This window comes from Carettochelys insculpta, chromosome 1 (genome assembly GCF_033958435.1).
Source record: "Carettochelys insculpta isolate YL-2023 chromosome 1, ASM3395843v1, whole genome shotgun sequence".
Lineage (NCBI taxonomy): Eukaryota > Metazoa > Chordata > Testudines > Carettochelyidae > Carettochelys > Carettochelys insculpta.
This window is the reverse complement of record NC_134137.1, coordinates 353,131,352-353,156,211: the sequence shown is the minus strand read 5'-3', so window position 1 is coordinate 353,156,211 and position 24,860 is coordinate 353,131,352. Positions and strand designations below refer to the sequence as shown.

Below are 24,860 nucleotides of genomic sequence, written 5' to 3'. Positions count from 1 at the left end.
AAGGGGTACACCGCCAACCCCAGGGAGATCAATTTTGTATCTCTGTTTTGTCAGACATGAAAAAATCAAACTCTGGAAGATTGACTCTGAGGGGCTTGATCTTCCCAGAAGTATAGACAGGCCCACAATAAACCCAGTCTTTGCTCTGAAGCATAGAACTGTTAGAGTAAGTCTAGACTAGGGAAATATGTTGATTTCAGATACATAATTTGAGCTGTGTTATTTGTGTAGCTAGAACTGATGTATCAAAATTGACTTACTTCCCTAATGAAGTATGAGCCTCTATAATTTAGTGTCACCATCTCTTACTCCTGCTAGTACTATCATATGTGTGAAAAGCCTCATGCTGGGTTATTAAAGCGTTGAGTTGCATCTTCAGAGTGACAGATTGAGGTAGCCACCTGGAGTGATTTCGAGGGGTTACCTGAATAATACAGAATAAGGCACCATTGACCAAAAGTACCTAAGAGAAGGGAAACTGATTCCAAACGGGGGCAGAATGAGCTTGCTAAGCCTCTTTAGGTGCAGCAGCCTAGAAGGAGGAACTGCTCTCAAACCTGTGCTCTCTCCCTCCAGTGTACATGTTCTTGTGCCTGTGCCTTATGGTAGGTGGGAGTTGGAGAAGAGAGAGTGGAGCTGGAACTCACAAGCCAGCCTCACTTAAATCTATTCCTATGTGAAGGTCTCTCTCTTGACACTGAAGATTTACTTCTTGATGAAAGCCCTATGGAGATAGGCAAGTGACGTTGGATGCAGGTAGAGGATACCACTGGAAGTATTTAGTCACAAACCTGTAGTAAGTAGCCCAAGTATGATGGTCAACTGTCTGTTGAACTGGAACAACAGCAGCTCCTGTATCCTGCCTAGGTGTCAAAGCAGCCTTATTCAGGGACAGCACTGCTTGCTGCAAAAGAAGAGGGGGAGAGAACATACAGTCTTCCCCCTGCCTTACGAGGGTAATTCGTTCCTGAAAAACTCTTCTTAGGGCAAATTTTTGTAAGTCAAAAATGTAATTACCATTAATTTCAATGGGAAAAAATTTTGTGTGTTCCTGAGCCCCAACATTTACACCCATTTATGCTAAAACAACACCAAATCCCATTAAAATGAACACAATTACTTTGCTAGCTAACATTAGTTATCATAACACAACCTAACAAGGCATTTTCCCTTCATTAATTACTCTATAATATGGCTGTTTACCTGCTATTGTTAAGCTCTTTCGTAGCTATTACGCACTGTACACTTATCACTGCTATAAACTATCAAACCACGAGTACTCTGAGAGGAGAACTCAACGCAACATGCACCAACTACTGTACGCAACTGCAAATGACAGAGTAACTTCTACATTTTAATTCCAAAGCAGGCCAATCACATTATTTTTGTCATAAGTAAGTAGCATAATTTATTGGCAGCCAATGAGTACCCAAAAATGCATTTCTTTCCAATACGATCTTTAAAATCTAACATTCCACTGTTCCAACATGCTGATGCAAGTTGCAATGGATACTTGAAAGGGCAGATTTTGTTACTTGTTGCCAAACAGATTCCATAAGGTGAGGATCACTAGAAATTGAATGTGTCTGTAAGGACATAAAATAGCACTAGACTTAGAAACGTTGGTACAAGAGAAAACCATTTGCCACTCACAGATGTTTAATGCATTGTCAGCTTGACTTGTTACAGTTCTGTGAAATGATGGAGGACTATGAGGAAATTGAATAAAAATCCACTGAAGGATTACTGTATTGCAAGAGGAGGGGGCGGTGCCAGGGGCTGGCCGCGTGGGGAGCTAGGCAGGTGCAGACACAGGGGGCCCCCAGTTGGCAAGGGATGATGCCTCACTCGTGTGGGGCTGTGTGGCAAAGAGCCCCCTCCAGCAGCGGCCAAGGCGCTAAATGAACAGGAACACCACAAGTGGCAAGCAGCGCCTGAGGCACAGCTGTGCAGGGTGGGCAGTGGCGGTACCCTAGCTGCCCGGGGGGCGAGCGGCAGTGGTGGGGCCGGGATGGGCTGCTCACCCAGCAGCCGCATCTCGCAGGAGGACCTGGGAGCCCGTGGCCGCCGGCTGGGCCAGGGTGCGCCGCTGCTGCAGCACTGAGGCGGAGACCCAGACCAGCCACAGGTAAAGGCTGGGCCAGGGGCTCCGGGAAAACGCCGCTGGGCACTGCGGAGAGATGCGCCAGGTGGGATGGAGCTGCGGGCAGCCGTTGCCTGGAGCCACAGCCTTTCTCCCACTGCAGAGCGTCTGCGTCCCGCTGAGGCACACGAAATCCGAATCGGTCCTCATAAATTTGAGGAAATGCCTCATGAAACGAAGTAGAGGTTTTAAATCAAACTCCTCGTAAATTCGAATTCTTGTAACCTGAATGGGTGCATCTCGGGGTATGACTGTAATCCCTAAACACAGCTTGTTCCAATTTTCCCTGTCAGTTAACCGTGACCAAATGGATATTCAATTTTTGAAGTCACAAGGGAAAATCAATGACTAAACAGAAACTATGCTTTTCATCGTGGAACTTACACACAAGAATATGTGAAAAAACTGAGTAAATTGCACCAGTGTAATCAACACATTGATCCTTTTTCTTATCTTTCAGTAAATATTTAGAGACTAATTCTACAGAGTAGAGTACCATAACAATCCCATAATCACACTATTAGCTGAGAATACAAAAACCTACTAATAGTCCTGCATCTTACTGTGTATAAGGCATCCATGACACCTCCAGTATTAAGGAATTTTTCTCAGGAAATTGTTTGATAGAACTTGATTTTTCCCAATGAATGTCAAGGTTAAGCTTCTGTTTAGAATGTATTTAATAAGTAAAAAATATTACTATACATAGGGCCTAGTTGTCCTCTGGCTTAAATTGGTGCACTGAAGTCAACATAGAGAAAGTATGTTATATATGTTACCTAGTGACAGGAGAGTATAATACAAATTAGCATTCTATAAGAGGAAGAAGTTCATTGGTAACAATGGTAGCAGTTGGATAGGGGTAAAGGAAATTGGAGAGCTGAGATTCCTGTGCATTTATTCTTTCTAGGTGGTATATGTGCCACTTAGCAAACAGAACAACTGGCGGCAGCAGTTACAAAATGCAGCCAAGCTCAAGCGGCTGGCTGCCATTTGAGGATCAATGAGCTGAATGTAGGATTAATTCACCATGGCCTGTGACTGACACTGAAGTTTCCCACCTACTTTCCTCTAGTCCATAACACTTGATAAAATCACCCCTCCGCCTTGATTGCTCTCAGTGGCTCACCTTCTTCCAAAACATAAAATTCAAGTATCTTGTCTTTATCTTAAAGATACTGCATAACTTTGCCTCCTTCCAAATTACATCCCTGACTATGGCTACACTAGTGAGTTTTTCTGACAAAACAGTTTTATCATCAAAACTGGTGGAATGACCACACACAAAATGTGTTTTGTCAGCACTTCCGCTGATAACCTTATGCCTCTCCCAGATGAGGAACAGCAACTTTGATCGACAAGTTCTGTTGACAAAAAAGCTGAGGGGACACTCGGGGGGGGGCCTTCTTTTGACAGACAGGGCATCCAGGACAATGGGCAGCCCTGTCTGCTGAACTTCAGGGTGCCTGATTTGTCAAGAAAGTGCCCAATTGTCCTGGACACCTCTGTCTACAGTAAGCAGGGAATCTAGTTAAGGAAACATGTTTATAGTCAGTTTAAACATTATTTCAGCTAAATTGTTTCTACGTTTGGATAGTGCTGGTTAATAATAATCTTCTTAGCATTTTAGTCTTGCAAGTGAGGGATTGTAAAACCTATTTGTGATGGGATTCCCCCAGGGTGCAGCCTGAGACTCTTGGATCACTGTACACCCTTAACTTGTTTCAGACTCGGCTGTTGCTCATAAGGCCTTGCTTGTAATTGGCAACAACTCGCCTAGGTACTCTTATCGCTCTGCACAACTGCATGTGGAGCCCCCAAACCCAGCTAGATTGCATGAATCCTCCCAGAGCCACTCATGAATCACACTGGTAATATCCCCCCATCTCACTGCAGTGTACCTCAGGAATATACTGCCTAACTCCTTAATTGGTTCAGTTTCCTCTTTTGGAGTCTTCAGAGCATCCTTCTTACTTGCAGCATGGTAGGTGGAGGAGAAAAGCCAAGCATGGGCTCTTCTGCTAGAGTTCTTTGAGGGGATCAACAAGCATGTGGACAAGGGGATTCCAGTGGATAGCGTGTACTTAGATTTCCAGAAAGCCTTTGACAAGGTCCCTCACCAAATGCTCTTTAAGTAAAGTAAGTTGTCATGAGATAAGATGGAAGGTCTTCTCATGGACTGATAACTGGTTACAAGACAGGGAACAAAGGGTAGGAATGAATGGTCAGTTTTCAGAATGGAGAAAGGTAACTAGTGGTGTCCCCCAATGATCCATACTGCAACCAATCCTATTCAACGTATTTATAAATGATCTGGAGAAAGGGGTAAACAATGAGATGGTGACATTTGACAGTGATACTAAATTGATCTATATAGTTAAGAACAAAACAGACTGTGAAGAGCTTCAAAAGGATCTTACAAAGCTGGGAGTTAGAACAACAAAATGGCAAGCAAATTTTAAAATTGATAAATGTAAGGTAATGCATACTTGAAAAAATCCTAACTCTGTACAAAATGATGAGAGCTAATTTAGTCATAACCACTCGAGAGAGATCTTGGAGTTATTGTAGGTCGTTCTCTGAAGACAGCAGTCATAGATCAACAGCTACACAAACTGAATGTTGACATCACTGCTCTCCAGGAAACCCCGCTGGCAGATGCTGGGTCAGTGAAAGAAACCAACTAACTACACTGTCTTCCGGAAGGGCATGAATTCAGAGGAACACTACCTCTGCGGAATTGGATTTGCTGTTCAGCACAATCTGCTGAAATCTATCAATGCGCTCACAGCTGAATCGGAAAGCATTATATCCTTGAAGCTTTCCACGAGTCAGTGTATGTCAATATCATCAGTGCTTATGCACCCACATTGGCATTGTGCACTGAAGACAAGGACCACTTTTATTTCAACCTTCAGAAAGTTTTCGACTCCTTTCCAACTGGCAAACAACTTTACATCCTTGGCAACTTCACTGAAAAAGTTGGATGGAACCATCAGTCCTGGGCCATCTGCCTCAGTCATCATGGTATTGGGAAAATGAATGAATATGGTAAAGGCTTCTCAGATTCAGTTCTCAGAATTAGCTCTGCATATCTAATACTTTCTTTGACTTGAAAGAATGTCACAAGGTTTCATGGTGCCACCCCAGATTCGGTCACTGGCATCAACTTGACCTTGTACTGGTACATAGGAAACATCTCAATGATGTCAAATTTACATGCACATATCACAGTGCAAATTGTGACACTGATCACTCCTTAATCATCAGCAGAGTGAAAATCATCTCAAAGAAACTCTATATGACAGAGGAATGCAGTAAGCCAAAGATCAATACCCTCAATACCAGGGGTGCACTGAAACGCTCTGTCTTCGCAGATGATCTCACTCACAAAATGGGACACAAACCTGACCAGCAAACCATTGATGAAACATCATCCATGCTGAGAGATGCAATATACGATTGTGCCAAATCTGCCTTTGGAACATGTAAATTCTCCAACAAAGACTGGATCGATGAAAATACTGACATTCTTAGGGCTCTTCTCAAAGAAAAACACAATGCACATCTGAATACCATAAAGAACCCATCTCATAGCACAAGAGATCAACTTTGACATGCAAGACCTGTTCTTCAGAGAGAATCCAGGCGGTGTGCAAACAAGTATTGAGCCGATCTATATTCTAATATTCAAAGGGAGTCTGAATTGGGTGACCTGAAAACTATGTATGATGGATTGAAGAAAGCACTTGGACCAAACATTTCCAAAGCCACCCCACTGGAGCACTTAAATGGCCAGGTGATCACGGGCAAAAAGCTGTAGCTGTCCAGATGGGTGGAACTCTACTCAAGTCTTTATTTCCACAAGTGTACAATACAACCTGAACTTGACAACCTCATTCCAACTCTTCCAGAAATGTCTGAGCTAGATGCAGAGCTTACAGAGGACGAACTTTTCTCAAGCTCTTGATGCTCTCCCCAGTGGAAAAGCACCAGGAAACAACAGAATCCCAGCTGAAGTCCTGAAGGCAAACAAGGCTGTGCTCTTCCCCTTCCTCTGCGACTTACTCCTAAAATGTTGGAGAGCAGGCGATGTCGCACACGACACAAAGGATGCAAACATCATCACTCTCTATAAAAACAAAGGCAACAAGGGTGACTGCAACAACTACAGAGGCATCTGGTTACTGAACATCACAGGAAACGCATTTGCCTGTGTCATTCTCAAATGCCTGCAAAAACTCACAGATCAAGTCTATCCAGAAACACAATGTGGCTTCAGGGCTGGCAGGTCAACAATGAACATGATTTCCTGTCTTTGAGAACTACAGGAAAAATGCAGAGAACAAGGAAAGGCATTATGCATAGCATTTGTGGACTTAACAAAGGCATTTGACACAGTTAGTAGATCAAGACTATACAGAGTATTAACCAAGATTGTCTGTCCACTGACCCTACTCAAGCTCATAACATCCTTTCATGAAAATATGAAAGCAACAGTGCAATATGATGGATCTACATCAGAACCATTTGCAATGAACAGTGGAGTCAAGGATGTGCTTTTGCTCCTACCGTCTTTGGCATATTCTTCTCAGTTCTACTAAACTGCGCATTTCAAAACTCATGCAGCAATGTATTTCTCCACACAAGATTAGATGGCTCTCTCTATAACCGGGCAGGAATCAAGGCCAAAACTAAGGTCAAAAAAGTCCTCATTAGGGAACTCATCTTCGCAGATGATGCAGCTCTCATCACTTGTAATGAAGATGCGCTATAGTCACTGAAGGATTCTCTGTCCAGAGCCTGCAAGTTGCTTTCCCTTGACATAAGCATGAAGAAAACTGTTATATTCACTCCAGGTACACCTCAGCAACCCAATGTCATTCTGGATAATCGCCCATTAGATGTGGTTCAACAATTCTGTTACTTTGGATCTACTGTCACCACAAACCTATCCGTGGATGAAGAACTGAACATCAGAATCGGGAAGGCAGCTACTATTTTTGGCAGACATATGATACATGCATGGAACAATCCTACGCTGACAGTGAAAACAAAGATGCTAATCTACCAGGCATGTGTATTGAGTATCCTGGTATATGGTTCTGAGGCATGCACCACCTACTCAAACCAGCAGAAAAAACTGAACAGCTTCCATCTTTGCTATCTCTGCAGAATTATGAATATCAACTGGCAAGTTAAGGTTTCAAATGCAGATGTCCTGTCAAGATCTGGCATACCCAGCCTCACAGTGATCCTCAACAGCAGAAGACTACGTTGGCTGAGTATTGTGAGAAGAATGGGTGACAAATGTCTTCCCAAACAAATCCTCTTTGGTGAACTGTCATGTGGGTTGAGAACAAGAGGAAGACCAAAGCTAAGATTCAAGGATACGTACAAAAACACCATGAAAAAGTTCAACATTGATCCAAAATCATGGGAATCTACATCATCAGATCGAAATACCTGGTGATGATTTCTACAACAGGGCACATCATCCTTTGATAGTATATGTGCAAGCCACGCAAAACAACTTCATTTTTGAAGGAAAAGCTCTCAGACTCAAGAATTCAGAAATAGATTGACATGTGGTTATTGCAGTCGACCATGCAAATCCAATATTGGATGGATAAGCCATGAGAGAAGCTGCAGACTCAAACACTGCCCATAGATCCTCACCACCACTGCTAACCACAGTCTCTTGAGATGAATAGGGGCCATAGTGAAGTCTGAAGACAAGCGCTTGGTGTTGCAGCTGTCAAAAAAGCAAACAGAATGTTAGGAAGCGTCAAAAAAGGGATACAGAATAAGACAGAAAATATTTTATTGCCTCTGTATAAATCCCTGGTATGCCCAAATCTTGAAAACTGCATACGGATATGGTCACCTCATCTCAAAAAAGATACCTTGGCATTGGAAAAAGGTTAAAAAAAGGGCAACCAGAATTATTAGGGGTCTGGAGTGGGTGCCATTTTAAGAGAGATTAAAAAGACTGGGACTTTTCAGCTTAGACAAGAGGAGACAAGTGGGGATATGATATAGGTCTATAAAATCATGACAGATATGGAGAAAGCAAATAAGGAAAAGTTATTTACTTGTTCCCATAACATAACTAGGGGTCAGGCCACCAAATTAAATTAATAGATAGGAGACTTAAACAAAAGGAAGTTTTTCTTCACACAGCACAGTTACCCTGTGGAACTTCTTGCCAGAAGATGTTGTAAAGACTAGGACTTGATCAGGGTTCAAAAGAGAACTAGATAAATTCATCAATACTTGTTAGCTAGGATGGGTAGGAATGGCGTCCTTAGCTTCTCTTAATCAATTTAATGATTATCTGTTCTGTTCAGTCCCTCTGGGGCTTGTGGCATTGGTCATTGTCAGAAAACAGGATAGTGGGCCAGGTGGACCTTTGGCCTGACCCAGTATGGCTGTTCTTATGTTTTTCTACCCTCTGTCAATGTCCTTGGAAAACACAAGTTCAGGCATATCTGGTGGCATTGCTGAGTTTACAGGCAAAGTTGAGTCCAGCCCCCTGCTTCAAGCAGGATCAACCCTAACTATATCGTCCCAGCCAGGACTTTATCAAGCCAGGTCTTAAAAGCCTCTAGGGATGGCGATTCTACCACTTCTGTAGTTAATGCATTCCAGTGCTTCACCATTCTCCTGGTGAAAGAGTTTTTCCTAATATCCAAACTATACCTTCCTCTCTGTAACTTGAGACCATTGCTCCTTGTTCTGCCATCTGTCACTACTGAGAACAGCCTCTCTCTATCCTCTTTAGAGCCCCCCTTTAGGAAGTTGAAGGCTGCTATTAAATTGCCCCCACCCCACTCTTTTGCAAACTAAATAAGCCTAAATCCCTCAGCCTCACCTCATAGGTCATGTGCTCCAGCCCCCTAATAATTTTTGTTGCCCTCCACTGGACCCTCTCCAATGCATCCACATCCTTTTTATACTGGGGAGTCCAGAACTGGACGCAATACTCCAGATGTGGCCTCGCCAGTGCCGAACAGAGGGGAATAGTAACTTCTCTGGGGCTATGTCTACACTAGCCAAAAACTTTGAAATGGCCATGCAAATGGCCATTTCGAAGTTTACTAATGAAGCGCTGAAATACATATTCAGTGCCTCATTAGCATGCGGGTGGCCGCGGCACTTCGAAATTGATGTGGCTTGCTGCCACGCGGCTCGTCCAGACGGGGCTCATTTTGGAAAGGACCCTGGCAACTTTGAAATCCCTTTATTTCTATCTGCTCATAGGAATAAGGGGACTTTGAAGTAGCCGGGTTCCTTTTGAAAAGGAGCCCCATCTGGACAAGCTGCACGGGAGCGAGCTGCGTCAATTTCGAAGTGCTGTGGCTGCCCGCATGCTAATGAGGCGCTGAATATGTATTTCAGCATTTCATTAGTAAACTTCTAAATGTACATTTGCATGGCAATTTCGAAGTTTTTGGATAGTGTAGACACAGCCTAGATCTGTTCCTAATGCATCCAATATTCTATTAGCTTTCTTGGTTACCAGGGCATGCTGTTCACACATATCCAGCCTCTCATTCACTGTAATCCCCAGGTCCTTTCCTGTTGCACTACTACCTAGCCAGTCTGTCCCCAGCCTATAAGAATGGTTGGGATTCTTCTGTCCCAAGTGCAGGACTTTTCACTTTTCCTTGTTGAACCTCATCAGATTTCTTTTGGCCCAATCCTCCAAGTTATCTAGGTCTCTCTGGATCCTATCCCTACCCTCCAACATATCCACTAATAAATGTGTCACATGCAAATTGTTACCAAAAACAGCTGTTATCTCCCGCAAAAGTATCATGCCAGAGTTGATGGTTTTTATTCTGACATGGGTCTACAGTTTCTTCAAAGTCCTTTGTATCCTTTTAGAGTGGGCCAGGCAATTTCAAAAGCCAGTTGAAGACAATGGCTTATTGTATCCCATTGCTTAAATAGACTTTCCCCCAGGGTGGGAATCCTTTGTTTGGTGTCCTTCCATACACACTGAAAAATGCCAGGTTCAAGATGGATTCCAGTACCAGATGGCATAGTCACCTCTTTCTAGGACCAACCACAGTTTTGGCTTACAGGACAAACAAGGCTAGTCACAGGATGTTGATTTGATCACTGAGCCATCCAACTTCTGACATCACATAAAAGAATGATACATGCACTGAAATAGGATATATTTGTTGTAACGTGTATTAAAAATCAGACTGTAATGTTAAAATTGATGTTACATGAGGTGCTTAGTCTAAAGCATCTTTGACTTACTCATATTCATAGCTATGAGTCAATTTTCATAAGCATGGGATACCCTGTGACAATAGGCAATATTAATAATTTCAGTTACAAAAATGATACATGCATGCAAAGAGGATAATCATATTCTGAAAATCGTAACTTTCTAGTAACACCTCACAGGACATCTTGCATTAAAACATCACAACTATGCTATAATTGTGATATCACTAAGAAGAATATAGAGTGTAGTGTTACAATAGCATTAAAGCTTAGGCAGCATTATGAATGCCAACTGGTAGAAACTTATGTCATTGGAGAGCTTGGGTACCTCCTAGTTTAGCTGATCACTTACTGGTAGTTTTGAAAATGTCATTGGTGCCTAAATGGAGACTATAGGTGCCTAAAGAGACAAATAAGCGCCTTGGGGGATGCGGGCCTTTGTTTTCATCAGTTAAGGTACCTCTGAGTTATTCATGGCTTCCTCAGATTTCCCATTGAACAGCATCACAAACACCCACATGAACTCAAAGAGAAGGAGGCAATCATCTTACATGGAAATGAAAAAGAAAATCCCTGCTGTCATTTTAAGTCATCTTCAATAAACAAATGAGTGTTATTTATTATTGAACAGTATAGTCTCTCTTGTACTTCATCTAATCAGAATGTGAAAATGTTTATTTTAACCATAACACAAAAAACCATAACTAGGTGCCCAAGTTCTCTAATATTTAAAGTGATTTGTTATGTCACTTGTAAAAGGAAACTGAATACAGTATGTAATGAAAACGAAATATCAGGACTACTTCATACAATAGCCAGGATAAAGCCGAAACTAGCACACGATTTTATTTCTAAAGGACTAAATACCAGGTACTATTGATATTATTAAAATATATGCAATTAATAATTTAGATATTTCATTTTTTTTACATTTTACCAACATTTAGTCTCATGCTTGATTGTACACTGAGCTTTCTGGTGTATATATTATTTAGTGTTACTTTCAACACCCTAGGCTATCTATTTATACTTTGTATGTGTGTGGAACCCAAATCAGCCGGAATCAAATTTCATTACTGCTATCTCTCAGATATTCAGCAGGGCTCCTGAGCTGTATAAACTGAGCCTTGGTCAAAGGTCACTTTGACCTTCTACCTTCTTAAAGCCAATGTCTGACAGCCAGCTTCTGATGTCTTTAGATATAATTTTATATATTCATGTCAGATTGGAATTGTTAATCTTTTGGACACACTACAAAATTGTCCTTTCTTCATTGTTTTTCAGAATGGAAGAGGGGGCAGGTGTAAATGGGAGTTTGTGAATTTCAGTATATGTCTTTGCACCATGCTACATCAACATATAATCCCTAACTAGCAGATTTACACAGCATTGCTTGGGTTCTTAACTCAATCAAAGGCTTTTGCTTTTAAACAAAAAGGAAAATATACCGGCTTTATTTAAATCATTTTGTTTTTTCAAAAATACAGCATTAGTCTTACGAAGTTATTTTTTATTTTGGATTTCTTAAAAAAGGTATTGTTAAAATTTCGCCATTCATCCCTATTAACTCTTATCATTTGGTATATTTTAACAAAAAAAGCTATAGTTAATTAGGTTTCCAATTGCATTTTCTTCTAGTTTTCGGACCTTAAGCATTGACTTAGCTGTGCTGAAACAGAACACTAGCCCAAATTTTTTACTGTTTAGGAGGAGTTCTTGCTCAAGCAGACAGACAAACTCTCTAAAATAGTAGATGTGTGGTCTTGCACACAGGATTTTTAGGGCATGAAAATGTGATAATCCGCAGCTAACATGAACTTTTGTTTGTCTCACCAGTGCTCTGCCCACAAATCCATTTTCCATACTGATATTAATATTGCCAAGTTTCTAAGCAACTTACATGGCTGGCAATTTCTCTTTTAAATCAATTAGAAATATTTGTACTTTTTCTTGCCTCAAAAATGAACCACATCACTCCCCAAAATTAAAAATACAAGAGCCTGAAGCTCATGATACACAACGTACAGTAGGACTCATGGTAAGTCAGAGGTCTAGAGGTACTTTCCAGTAAAAATTATCTTATTCGTCTCTGTCATTTTTTCTCAAATGAAATTCCTCCTGAACCAAAGTTAAATTTAACAAACAGCCTGGGGACTACAAGACAAGCATCAAATTTCTGAAGGAAACTTTGATTTAAGTTTATGGTAATATGGAATGAGTTGATTATTTTGTGATGGCTCAGGCCTATAATATTCTTTAGTGTTATCCAGGAAAAGGTGTTAAAGGAAAAACAAAATAGTACATCAGCATATAGAAAAAAAATACATGGCCCTGACTCAGTATTTTGTTTCTATCTACTAGCTCTTTGAGTCTCATATCTTAAAGCAACATAAGGGTCATAAGGGTTTGACTGTTCCAGGAAAATGGGATGTGCCTGGAATGGGATTACTTCTCATAAAACCAAACAGAAGATCCTCTCAGATGAACTACAATTTTCAACTGTATCTGCAGCTATGTTAGCCGAACATGCTGGAGCAAGTTACGTCCTGCAACATCCTGAGCCTTTCTTTGATAGGATCTCTCCGAGTGAAGCCTGGGACTGTGGGACTGCTGTGCCCTCTGAGCTCTCTCCAGCCTGGCCTGTCTCTCACAGTACCTTGCTAGTGACCAGCAGTAACTCTTTTAGGTGCTATCATTGTAACCACCCACGGGCAGACTTAAACCTGGGACCTCTGGAGCATGGTGCAGATGCCTCTACAGTTTGAGTGAAAAGCTAGATAGTTCTCAGCTAAGGCTGTAGAGGAAGCTCATTCTTTCTCTGTGTAAGTGGTCTAGGTGCCACTACATGGGACAGTGAACCACGCCCAGCCAGTGTGTAGATTACATCATCACTCAGATCAGTCACATGTGGACCCTCACACCTGGCCAGATTGCATGAATGCCCCCAGGGTAATTCATGAATCTCTCCAAGTAACGCACCAGCCAAATCCCCCAGCTCCCAGTACTGTAGAGTAGACCCTTGCTTGGCAAGGACTCAATTTACGTGCTTTCATATGAGCGTGAGTTGAGTCTGGGGGGACCCTACTTTATTGTACCCCACCTCTCTGCTCACCCCTGCACTGCTGGCCAGTTCGGGGGCACCTTAGAAGGCAGCTCCCGCCTTGCAGCTTCCCAGCACAGCAATGCAGGGCGCAGAGAGGGGCAAACACAGCTGGAGCTGTCTGGGGCCAAGCCAAGCCGTGGAGCTGCTGCCTCCAGAGCAGCCCTGGGACCAACCCGCGCCATGGATGGAGCTGCCCAGGGCTCCAGTGCCACGGCTGGAGTTGCCGCCACCGGAGCAGCCCTGGGGCCAAGCACCAAGGCTGGGGAGCAGCAGTGGCACCATGGCTGCTCCTCATGGCTGGTGGCTGGAGCAGAGGCTCCAGCCATCCTCTTCCCCCAGCTGGAGAAGTTCTGAAGATCTCCCCAGCCCCTCCTACCCCCACATTTACACAAAATTTGATTCACACGGAGGTTGCCCAGATTGTACTGTCTAATTTATTCATGTTTCACCACTTCATCAATGGAAGTGGACATGCACCAGCTTCTGTAAAACCCATGCAGATTTGTCACACACATCATGCAAACTCTCTGGTAAAGGTAAACACTAAAACAAACATACAGTACAAGCTTTGTCATCCATCAGCCCCAAGGAACAGCGCCTGCAGGATGGGCAGCACGGTGCAGCCCGCTTCTTGCCTGCTCCAGCTTCTGTCACAAAGGGAACAGTAGGCAGGAGTTGGGGGTGGGGATGTGACAAAGCCTTCCCCGTGCTTATGATATATGCCACTGATATCATCACCATCAGGGGATACTGTGTTCAGCCATGAAGGAAATTTCTGGTAAGAAGTCTGACTACTGAGACTATTCCCTTTGTATTATTACTCATCTTGCAATTCTCAAGTTCTATTAACGCTTCTGGAGGAAAGCCCCTGATTCCCATTAACTTTTCAGATTAAAAGGATGCCTCTCTACCCAACATAGGTTATTTCGGATGGACAGTGACTCAGGCCTTGATTATTCTTGAGATCCTTTCCTAGCCCTGGGCATAACTGGCTTTATCCCCTGCCCGCCCATGTACCCTCCCACAGAGGGTGGGAGAAGATGACTGATGAGGGACAAAGTTGGGGAAAGTGCATGCTTCCTCCCCGATGGATTATGTTTACTATACTCGGGATCACTAGGGGCTTCTCAATACACCATGCCATAGGATGTGCACTCTACAACAACCCTAAGAACAGAGACAGACTCTTTCTGCCGTAGGTAAAGTGTCCACAAATCATAGAATCATAGGGCTGGAAGGGACCTCAGGAGGTCATCTAGTCCAGCCCCCTGCTTCAAGCAGGATCAACCCCAACTAAGTCATCCCAGTCAGGACCTTGTCAAGCCAGGACTTAAAAACCTCGAGGGATAGAGAATCCACCACCTCTATAGGCAATGCATTCCAGTGCTTTATCACCTTCATGGTGAAGCAGTTTTTCCTAATATCCAACCTACACCTCTCCCTCTTTAACTTCAGACCATGACTCCTTGTTCTGCTATGTGACACCTCTGAGAACAGTTTCTCACCATCCTCCTTAGAGCTCCCCTTCAGGAAGTTGAAGGCTGCTATTAAATCACCCTTCAGTCTTCTCTTCTGTAAACCAAACAAACCCAAATCCCTCAGCCTATCCTCCTGGGTCATGTGCTCCAGCCCATCAATAATTTTTGTTGCCCTCCACTGAACCTGCTTCAGCACATCCACATCCCTTTGATACGGGGGCGGGGGGGGCCCAAAACTAGACACAATATTCCAGAAGTGGCTTCACCAGTGCCAAATAGAGGGAAACAGCCACTTAGCTAGATCTGCTTGAAATGGTCCTCCTAATGCACCCTAATATGCCATTACCCTTCTTGGCTACAAGGGCACACTGTTTACTCATATCTAGCCTTTCATCCACCATAACCCCAGGTCCCTTTCCACACTGCTGCGTAGCCTGTTGGTCCCCAGCCTATAACAATGCTTGGGATTCTTCCACCCCAGGTGCAGGACTCTACACTTCTCCTTGTTGAACGGCATCAGATTTCTTTTGGCCCAATCCTCCAATTTATCCAGGTCACTCTGGATCCTATCTCTACCTTACAATGTATTTACCTCTCCCCCTAGCTTTGTGTCATCCGCAAACTTGCTAAAGTTGCTATCCAGTCCCCCATCCAGGTCATTAATAAAGATGTTGAACAACACTGGCCCCAACACCGAGCCTTGCGGCACTCCGCTTGAAACTGGTGGCCATGCGGATATTGAGCCACTGACCACTACCTGTTGGGCCCGACCGTCAAGCCAGCTTACTATCCATTTTACAGTTCAAGGATCCAATCCATAATTCCTGAACATATGGGCAAGAATGTTGTGGGAGTCTGCATCAAAAGCTTTGCTGAAGTCAACGTATATCACATCCACTGTCTTCCCATGTCCACAGAGCCTGTTACCTCGTCATAGAAGCTAATCAGATTGGTCAGACAGGACTTGTCCCTGGTGAATCCATGTTGGCTACTTTTGATCACTTCCCCCTCTTCAAAGTGCTTCAAAATGGACTCCTTGAGTCTCAAAGTCTCATAGGGACTGAGTTTTTTTAAAACATCCACCCGCTTCCATCTGGAGCAACATGGGTTGCACTCAAGACATAAATCAGGACCTTTGAAACCCAATCCATGTACCTTCCCCACCTCTCATCCCATATCTGTCACCCAACAGAATATGCCTGTGTCATCTACTAACCCATGCACACTACTACTAGCATACATTTGGGGTGATGCAGGACCTACGTATCTTATCCGCCATGTAAATTTGAGTTGATCCATGATGTAACGTGATCTTGAGATATACATAAACTGTTTGCACGGACTGACCTCACCCACTATACACCTAATCCCATGCATTAGGTACACCATCCTCTGTACTTCTCCCTCAACCCAAAGCTTGTTCCAGGATTCTATCCCCTGGCTACCTCTTAAACTCCTGCTGAAACTTGACTTGAAACATTGGCTACAATCAAACCTTTCATTCAATTTAACATAACAAATTAGTGTTCATATGTAAGAATGGGAACATTACCTTAATATAATATAATATAATATAATATAATATAATAATTCTTGTGGCTACATTTCTGAAATAGTCCAAGTCTGGTCAATTCAATGACAACGAAATTGTCATGGGAATGTAGGGCTGGCAGGACTTTTGAGAGACAATCTGGGTGTAGAGAACAACAAGAAGTCCTGTGGCACCTTATAGACTTATATATACTTTGAAGCATAAGCTTTCGCGGGCAAAGACCTGCTGGGTGTAGTTGCCTATAAAACCTCTCTCTCTCTCACAATCAGACATATATATTTCTATAACACTTCCAGTGACAGGAATTCTACAGCCTCCTTTGGAAGCCTGCTTCAGGACAGTTAAGCAAGTGTCCTCAGTCTCCTGTATAGCAAACCTAAATCTCCCTCACTTGCTGCTGGTAACTTGTCTTATCTTCAGTGAACATGGAAAACAAATGATCTGTCTTATTCATAATGATCTGAAATGTTAATGTTACCCTGAAAAATGATTTGTATATACCACCGTATTTATTTTGAAAAGGGTAAGTGCTTTCCATCCTAAGCATTGTGGTGGGGAAAGGGAGTGAGGTTTGAGGAACCATGGAAAGACTGACAAACTGCTCCTAAGGCACAGGATTTTGGCAGCTGCAAGAGGAGCTATTGCAATTATAGGAGAAGCTCCTCTGGGCATGTGATCAGCTTATCCCAGGAGGTGATTACAGCACAAAGTACTGCTCCAAAGATCAGTACAGAACCATACCATTATCACAGCAGTAGTTTTAATTTTTTGTTTACACATTTGGACAATAAAAGCAGTGTCTTCTGTTAAATGTGAGCAATTAATTAAGCTGCAGTATATTCTGTCACTGTGTAACCTGTAATACTGCATTATAATTGTTTGAGTATGACCATGTTATTGTAATTTCCACTAAGATTTGACTACGACTGTATACCATTTGGATTGTGGTAGGGTTCAGAAATCCTGATGGGCATTAAGTCCCCCTTAGGCTAGGTGCTGTTCAGACAAACAGCTACAATCCATGCCTTGGTTATAACAGCATGACCCTTAGTTCTGAGAGTGATTTCAATTTTTTTTCAATGTGTAATCCCTGAAACCAGTAGCTACACATTTCAGTATACAGTAAACTCTTTGTTTTCTGGCAACGCCAGGACTGGGAGGTTGCCGGATAGTCAAATACGTTGGTCATTAGAGAGCTGCTGAGGGGGGGGGTGGGGAGAAGCACAGGCAGTGCTCAGTGGTCCCCCAAATAAGAAAATTCAGCTCCTCACACCCTCCAGCACCAGCTCCAATACAACTGCTGCCCTGTTTACCTTTTGGTGGGAACAGTGGGAGCTGCTTACAGGGCTCCAGACATAGCCGCGTACTGTGAGGAGACACTTGCAGGGCAGTGGACACCGGGTGGGAGATCCTGCACAGTGTGGGGAGCCTCATGCAGCACTCTGGGACTGTCTGAATTAAAAAAAAAAAAAAAAAAAAAAAAAATGGAAGCCTCATCATGGCTCAGGGTTTGCCAGAATTATGCCAGGTATCAGAGAGTTCCAGCTGATCAAACACCGGATTAACAAGATTTTACTGTAGCTTAATTTGAGATTTTAAATTATTTTGTGTTTCAGGTTTTAAGCAGGATTCAAGGGGAAATGCTTGAGATTTATATTGGCGTTTGCACAACGGCATCACATACACTATTGCAAACAGTCTTGTTTATGTGCTTATTTGATCTAGTTGTAACCCTTCTATTAATGCCAGATGCCTGCCAGAAGGGCCGGATTCAACTCTTGTGGGGTTTTCCTGTCAAGGATACAACCAACTGGCTCGAGCCCCCACCCAGTGGCCTGGGACAATTTCACCCCTGTGCTGGATGCCTGTAAGGCGGTTCTCCCCCCCTCGCAAGCACAGAGTCTGAGATAGAAATGGCTCGTTTAATTACCATAACCTACCCCAAGGTTACAGTGACAGATGCAGTATATTTAAGCAAAGAAGAGACAAACCCCTTTACCAAGATACCATCCCCACATGCAGTAGAACCCAGTCTCTTGCTGGGGCTCTTGGCCCTTTACCCCACACACAGTTACAGGGTGTACCTTCTGCGGTGCAGTCCCAAACCCAAAGCCCACAGATACATCACCAGGTTAGTACTAGCTGTCCACTTGTCTGCAGCCTCCCCGTGCTGCCACCAGCCACCCGCCGTAGCCCGCTGGTCGCCGTCACTCCTACCGGCTGCCCTCCGGTCACCGTCGTCACTCCCAACCCCACTGCTTGGGTCACCCTAAGGCAGAACCCTGTGATTTCAGCTCTGCGTGGCCTCAGCTGCCACTTTGTGATTTCAGCTCCTGGTATCTCTCATATGTGGTTTCACAAACACCCTAGCATCCAGCTCTATCTTTCAACGGGGGGTGGGGGGGGCAGGACAGGTTAGTCAAACCAGGCTTATAGCTATATGGCCAAGGCATAGGCAGGGCCATGGCACTCAGCAAGCTGGCTCAACCAGTGCCCCTTTCCTCCTTTCTCACAATGCTTTAAACCAGGGAGCCCTGTGTAATCAATGTCTTACACAGCTAAGGCGACTGCCCTGTCCCCCACAACAACCCAGAGCATTGGTGGGATCTCACAACTCCCGCATTGTCAGCTTAAATTGTGATTTTACAACTACATGTTTACAATAGACCAGATCTCATGGCTTACTTGCTACCCATTAGGCTTTGCCTGAAAAGGTATCACACATGCACACCTTTGAATTCTCATGCAAATGATCTCTGGGAGACACACTCCTCCCAGCCTCAGTATCACACCTGCAGCCCTTTGCATTCTCATGCAGATGACCTCTGGGAGGCACATTCCTCCCAGCCTTCAGCAGCATTGCGGTTCCTTCTGCCACATTCCCTACATAGTTAAAGACAAAAAATCAGAAAGCAAAAAAGATAAAAAATAGTTGGAAGAGTTTAGTGTTAGAGAACACCATCAGCCCAATCAGGACTTGAAAATGTAGCCTCCTTTAATAGAAAGCATATCTCACACCCAGTCTCTCATGGATGCTTTTTTAAACATATTCAACATAGTTTGTTTGTTTGTTTGTTTTTTTAAAAAATAGTTTGTGTCCTCAGTGACCCACACACAATTCTTTGCATTTCTGTTGCTGCTGCTGGCCCAAAGCTAGGGAGAGAGACACTAGATAGGAAAAAGCAAGGGTACTTATTATCTGTGTTCTTTAAAGATTCCGTGCAATTTTTACCGGAGTAGAGGTTTCAGTCACAGACAAATGCCCATGACCATCACCTTCTGCCAACTTAATTTTCCTCTTCTTATGTCAAGTGCATGACCTTTTCTTTACTTACGCTAAGTTGTTGTGTAACGCTTCAGAGAGGCCGTAATTCGTTTGGGGTCAAAATACTTCTGTACATACATGGGACTTAATGTTAATTATCTCCTTGTTTCGTATACTCTTGCACTTCTCTGGAACCTTCCCTCAGAAGCTCTCAAAGCAATTTACAAACATTAATACACTAAACCAATAAAATAAGTGAATGAGGTGAGTAAATTATTCCCACTTAACAGCTAGGGAAACTAAGACATGGAGAAATGAAGGTCAAAAGTCTACAAAAATTGCCCTTTGATTTTGGCAACTTAAATTGTGACTCTGTGAGCCCAATTTTTATTAGCCCTAAATCAGTGGTGGGCAACCACACATGGCCCAACCAGGGGATCAGATTGTGAGCTGCAAGATGTTTTTGCTGACATTGACTGTTGTGGCAAGGTGCCCCCCTGTATTGCCCAGTTCCTGGTCCTCTCCCACTGTCTGGAGGGTTTAGGCTGCACCCACCTCTGTTTGTCTGGGCTGGCTTGTCAGTCTCTTCCCCTCACCTAGGCACGACCAGAGCTGTCAGCCTCACTAGGGGACGGGAGCCTAGGCACTCTTTCCCTCCTGCTCTCTTTTGCAAACACTTCCTCATCTCCTTGTCTGTCTTTCTTTCACCTCCTCTCTCCTTCTCCCAAATCCTTCTCTGACTGGGATGGCTTTTAAAAGCCCTGCCAGCATGCTGGCTGTGAAATCCGCTGGCTTTCAATACTTAATTCCAGTCCTCTGTTGCTTTCACCTGCATGCTTAAACTGCTGTTCCCTTTCCCCGCTAGCCCAGGCTGCATCCTGAGGTTCCTTTCCCCCTTTCTAACAGGCTCTACTGGCCTGTTACACTGTCTAAGGCACCAACCCCTGCAGCTCCAAGTGGCGGTGAGTCTCTGTTTTCAGGCAGTGGGAGCTGGGGGAAGGGGCGCAGGGAATGTGCTGTTTACTGTTTCCCACTGCTCCAGTTGGCCATGAACGGAGAACGATGGCCACTGAGAGCTGCAGAGGGCAGTGGCTGTGGACAAACAATGTCAGCAGAATGTCTCATGACTTGCAATCAGATTATCCTGATTACCACTGTCCTACGTACTCTCAAAACTACATCATATATTTCTCAACCCGTATACCTAGAGCTGAAGCAAAAAGTTAGCAGTGGCTAACTTTGAAAATATAATTTGTTCAGGATCACACAGGTAATCTTGGGCAGAGCTGGGTGTAAAAACTAAGAATTTCTGACTTCCCAACGCTCAGCTTTAGCCACAAAATCATCCTACTCCAGAATGACAGGGCAGAGTCAACATTCAGAGATAATTTCCATGAAGGACCTTGTGTTGTACAGCATGCCTGAAATCTTAGTGTCCTTGAAGCCAATGGCAATGCCCCTGCTGATTTCACCTCATGTCCTTGATCCGGATACATATGGCATTTATCTATGCTTATTTCTAACCTTCAGTCTAGATGGACAGCTGGGAGAATAAGTCAGAGAGACACAGTCGTATTTGGAATAATATTTGCTCTCCACAACTTGAGATGTCTGAACATGTCTAAGAGGCCTAGTTTGAACTACATCTTTCTCTGAGTTAAACCATGCAGTTGGTAAAAATTGATCTAGCTGTCATGATGCAAATACCTGACTAATAGGTGTGCGACCAATCTGTATACCGCAGTTTGGATCCATCAGGTATCAGATAATGGATCAGCAGTATCTGAACAATCCTGAATAGAATCCTGTGATCACTGTCAGGCATCCTGTGAAATGTGCACTAATTCACTGATGTCAATGCCCACTGGTACATAGCCAGATCAGTCCAGGGCCACACAAATAAGAAGGAAGTGGACTTGGAGTCTCGGGTCTGGGCAGGAGGAAGGATACAAGAGTGGGCTGGGAGTTGGAGGAATTTAGGTAGGTGGGGGGGTACAGGAGTGGGTGCTCTGGTTGATTTGGTTGGGAATGGGCTGTAGCAGGGAGGTACAGGAGCAGGCTGGGGGGAGGGTCTGACCAGAAGGGGATGCATGAGGGAGGTGGGGGTGCGGGGCGGAGGGGTGTGCAGGAAGGTTTGAGGTGCAGGGTGTGGAAGCAAGGGGTCAGGCTGGGGGTGAGAGATCTGGGAGAGAGGGGGAGGGAGTTGCTGTGGAGGCAGGGTGCAGGAAGGGATGGGACTAGGGATCTGAATGGGGTGGGTACAGGAGCTGTCTGGTGCATGGGGTCTGGGTGATGGGAATGCAACTTACCTGGGCAGCACCCACAGATGTACATGGTTCTGTGGCCCCTTGCCTCATTAATGGGCGCTGCTCTCCATTGCTCTGACTGGCCAGAATTCCAGCCAATCAGAGCAGCAGGAGGAAGCCTGCAGGCAGCACTACCACTGCTGCTCCCTGCCCCCTTCTCTGGCTGGGGGAACATCAGTGAGCAGCAGCAGCACTGAGCAGAGCCGCTTCCTGCCATCCTTCACTCCTCGGCAGAGCCCATGGATCAGATCCAACCCTGGCTTGCCTGATCAGGTCACCCACTGCAGGCTGGACGCTGGGGGAGGGGAGCCCTGAGACTCAAGGGTGGGGGAGGATCAGGGCCATGGGCCAGGGATTGCCCAGCTCTGAAGCAGAGAGATGAAGCAACGCTGTACTTTGTTACTTACTGCAGAATGGCAAGAAACCTGGCTGGATATCCTTAATGAAATGCTCCACTTTCATTTAAAGCACAGAAGATCCCAAGTAGCTGGAAGTCACTAATAGATGGTTGTAATTAGCAAAGACTCTTCCCCTTCTTACAGTTTCTCAGCACAAATGTCTCCAGACAGATCCAAACTCAGAATAATTAAACAGACGGCTGCAGCCTTGCACAAGTTGCAAGTGTGTCACCTTTCACTGTCCCTGGGGAACTTATCAACAGGAACACAGTAGCTCACATGGCTTTCTGCTTTGTCCATGTGCATGCATTAATACTAGTTAACTCTTTACTTTCTGGATTAAGTATATTATGTAACAGGAAGCGGAAAACGTGGTAGGAACTACATAAAGTCAGAGGGACAATGAAGGAGAAAGACATCAACACAGTGTTCTCTGACCACAGATGCCCAACCACGGTATTTTTTAGAGGTCATGGTAAATTCTAGCACTACTAGACACTAGGGATGAACCCAGCAACTGTTCTGGATTCGAATTTTAATAAGTTTGACTCAAATTCAAATCCAGAACAGTTGCTGGGTTCATCCCTAGTGTCTAGCAGTTTACCATGTGGAAATCCAGCATCATCTAAGCAATTTACCATGACCTCTAAAAAATCCTGTGGTTAGGCATCTGTGGTCAGAGAATACCTTACGCATCCTTGGGGAATATCAACCCTCTTGTCCCTATGCTGGTGACTACAGCAAGAGATGGAAGTACTGCTCAGTACTGCTTTTGTTTAGCATTTGCATAATGACTGGTTGAGCTTCTTAGAGTAAATGTAAAAAACATAAACCCTCCAGCTGGCAGGATATTTCTAACGCATCATACACAGTGGATAAAGGCACATGACGCAGGGCACCAGAAGTCAACCTGATAGAGGGATACAATATCAATTTTAATAGTTTGTGGTTGCGCGTGAGAGACATTTAGGAAGAGATTATAACTGCAGAAGCATGTGATTGTAGCAAACACAATGCACATATGAAACTATATTTGCTTACCTGTAGCACTGCCAGCCCAGAAGCAGATTAGATTCAGACAAGGGATTTGAAAAATATCTAATTGCCAAAATAGTCAACAGATGCAATATGGTGTAGCATGGATTGACCTTTAAGTGGTATTTCTTCTTAGTAAAGGTTATCTTCTTGCAGATAAATGGCCACTTTCACATTCTGTAACATCAGAAGGTATCATATGTATATTTACCACTGTGATCCTTGTGCATGCCCCCCTGTAGCTGCAAAAAGGTACATTTTATGTGATGTGCATGCTAATATTTATGTGCATCTTTTTGTTTGCATTCTTGTCCTTAAGCATGTTGCTGAGATATCATGTGTATGTGCTTAAGGTAACCATGAGGCACAACTGCTGAAAGCAGAATCACCTGTTTTCATTATTGTGTACTAGCGTAATTTTGCTTCTAGCTTTGATTTACTGCAAGTAGCATTAAGCAATCATTATTAAAAAGTAAGTTGCTACACCCTACAAACACCATTCTGTGAGAGGTGGCCACAGATAACTCCACGTAAAAGCAGCTTCTGAAACAAACCCATGCAATGAGCAAGCTAAAGATAACAGCTATCGACTGTACCAACTTGGAGAACCCAAGCCATGCTACTCCACCAGCTTATAACCCAGTCCTCTGTGCTGCCAGTAAGCTTTCTATTAGGGTTTGAACCACTGGCTCCCAATATGTTCTCTGGGTCATTTCCTAGCATAAGGGGCAGATTTACCATGAAACATATGGTGACAGGGGGGCCCACATTGGAGCAGCAAAGCTAAGCAAACAAATGCCTCATTTTCCAGCTTTGTGTTGGGTATATATGTTTGTTCCTGTGGTAATGCATGCATGGGTGACCCTGTGGGAGCACAAGATGCCCTGCGGCATTGCTCTTGGGTTCACTGGGACATGCAAGCCCACTCACCACGACAAGGTGAGGATCTAGAGAGGAGGCCACTCTCCGAAGAAATTCTCCCAAAATCCCAGTGTGGCTTCTGACCATTCCGAGAAACAGCAGACATGATCTTTTCCGCCCGGCAACAGCAAGCAAAATGTTGTAAACACAGCCAAGCCTTATGTATGAGTTCCATCAACCTGACCAAAGCATTCGACTCAGTCATTCGTAGAGCCCTGTGAACCATCCTCTCAAAGATCATCTGCCCCAAAAAATGCATTAGCATTTTAAGGCTACTTCACAACAATATGACTGCCACAGTGTTGAACAACAATGGATCCCAAAGCAACCCCTTTGAAGTCAAAACAGGAGTCAAGCAAGGCTGTTTTATTGCCCCATCACTGTTCTACATCTTCATCACCAGGACTCTTCACCT

The 24,860-nt window shown here is 44.0% G+C and overlaps 1 long non-coding RNA gene across 2 annotated transcripts; it reads right to left on the bottom strand.

Annotated features, from left to right (window-relative positions):
- Positions 1-1,028: 1,028 nt before the first annotated feature.
- On the bottom strand, positions 1,029-22,713 carry LOC142024512 (uncharacterized). 2 transcript variants are annotated; one of them, XR_012648496.1, is made up of 4 exons: positions 22,499-22,713; positions 19,313-19,403; positions 17,834-17,972; positions 1,029-7,898 (listed from the first exon to the last, which is right to left on the bottom strand). It is a non-coding gene; the product is annotated as an uncharacterized LOC142024512 (long non-coding RNA). The 2 variants fall into 2 exon arrangements; XR_012648497.1 differs by lacking the exon at positions 19,313-19,403 and having other exon boundaries at positions 1,030-7,898.
- Positions 22,714-24,860: the final 2,147 nt, after the last annotated feature.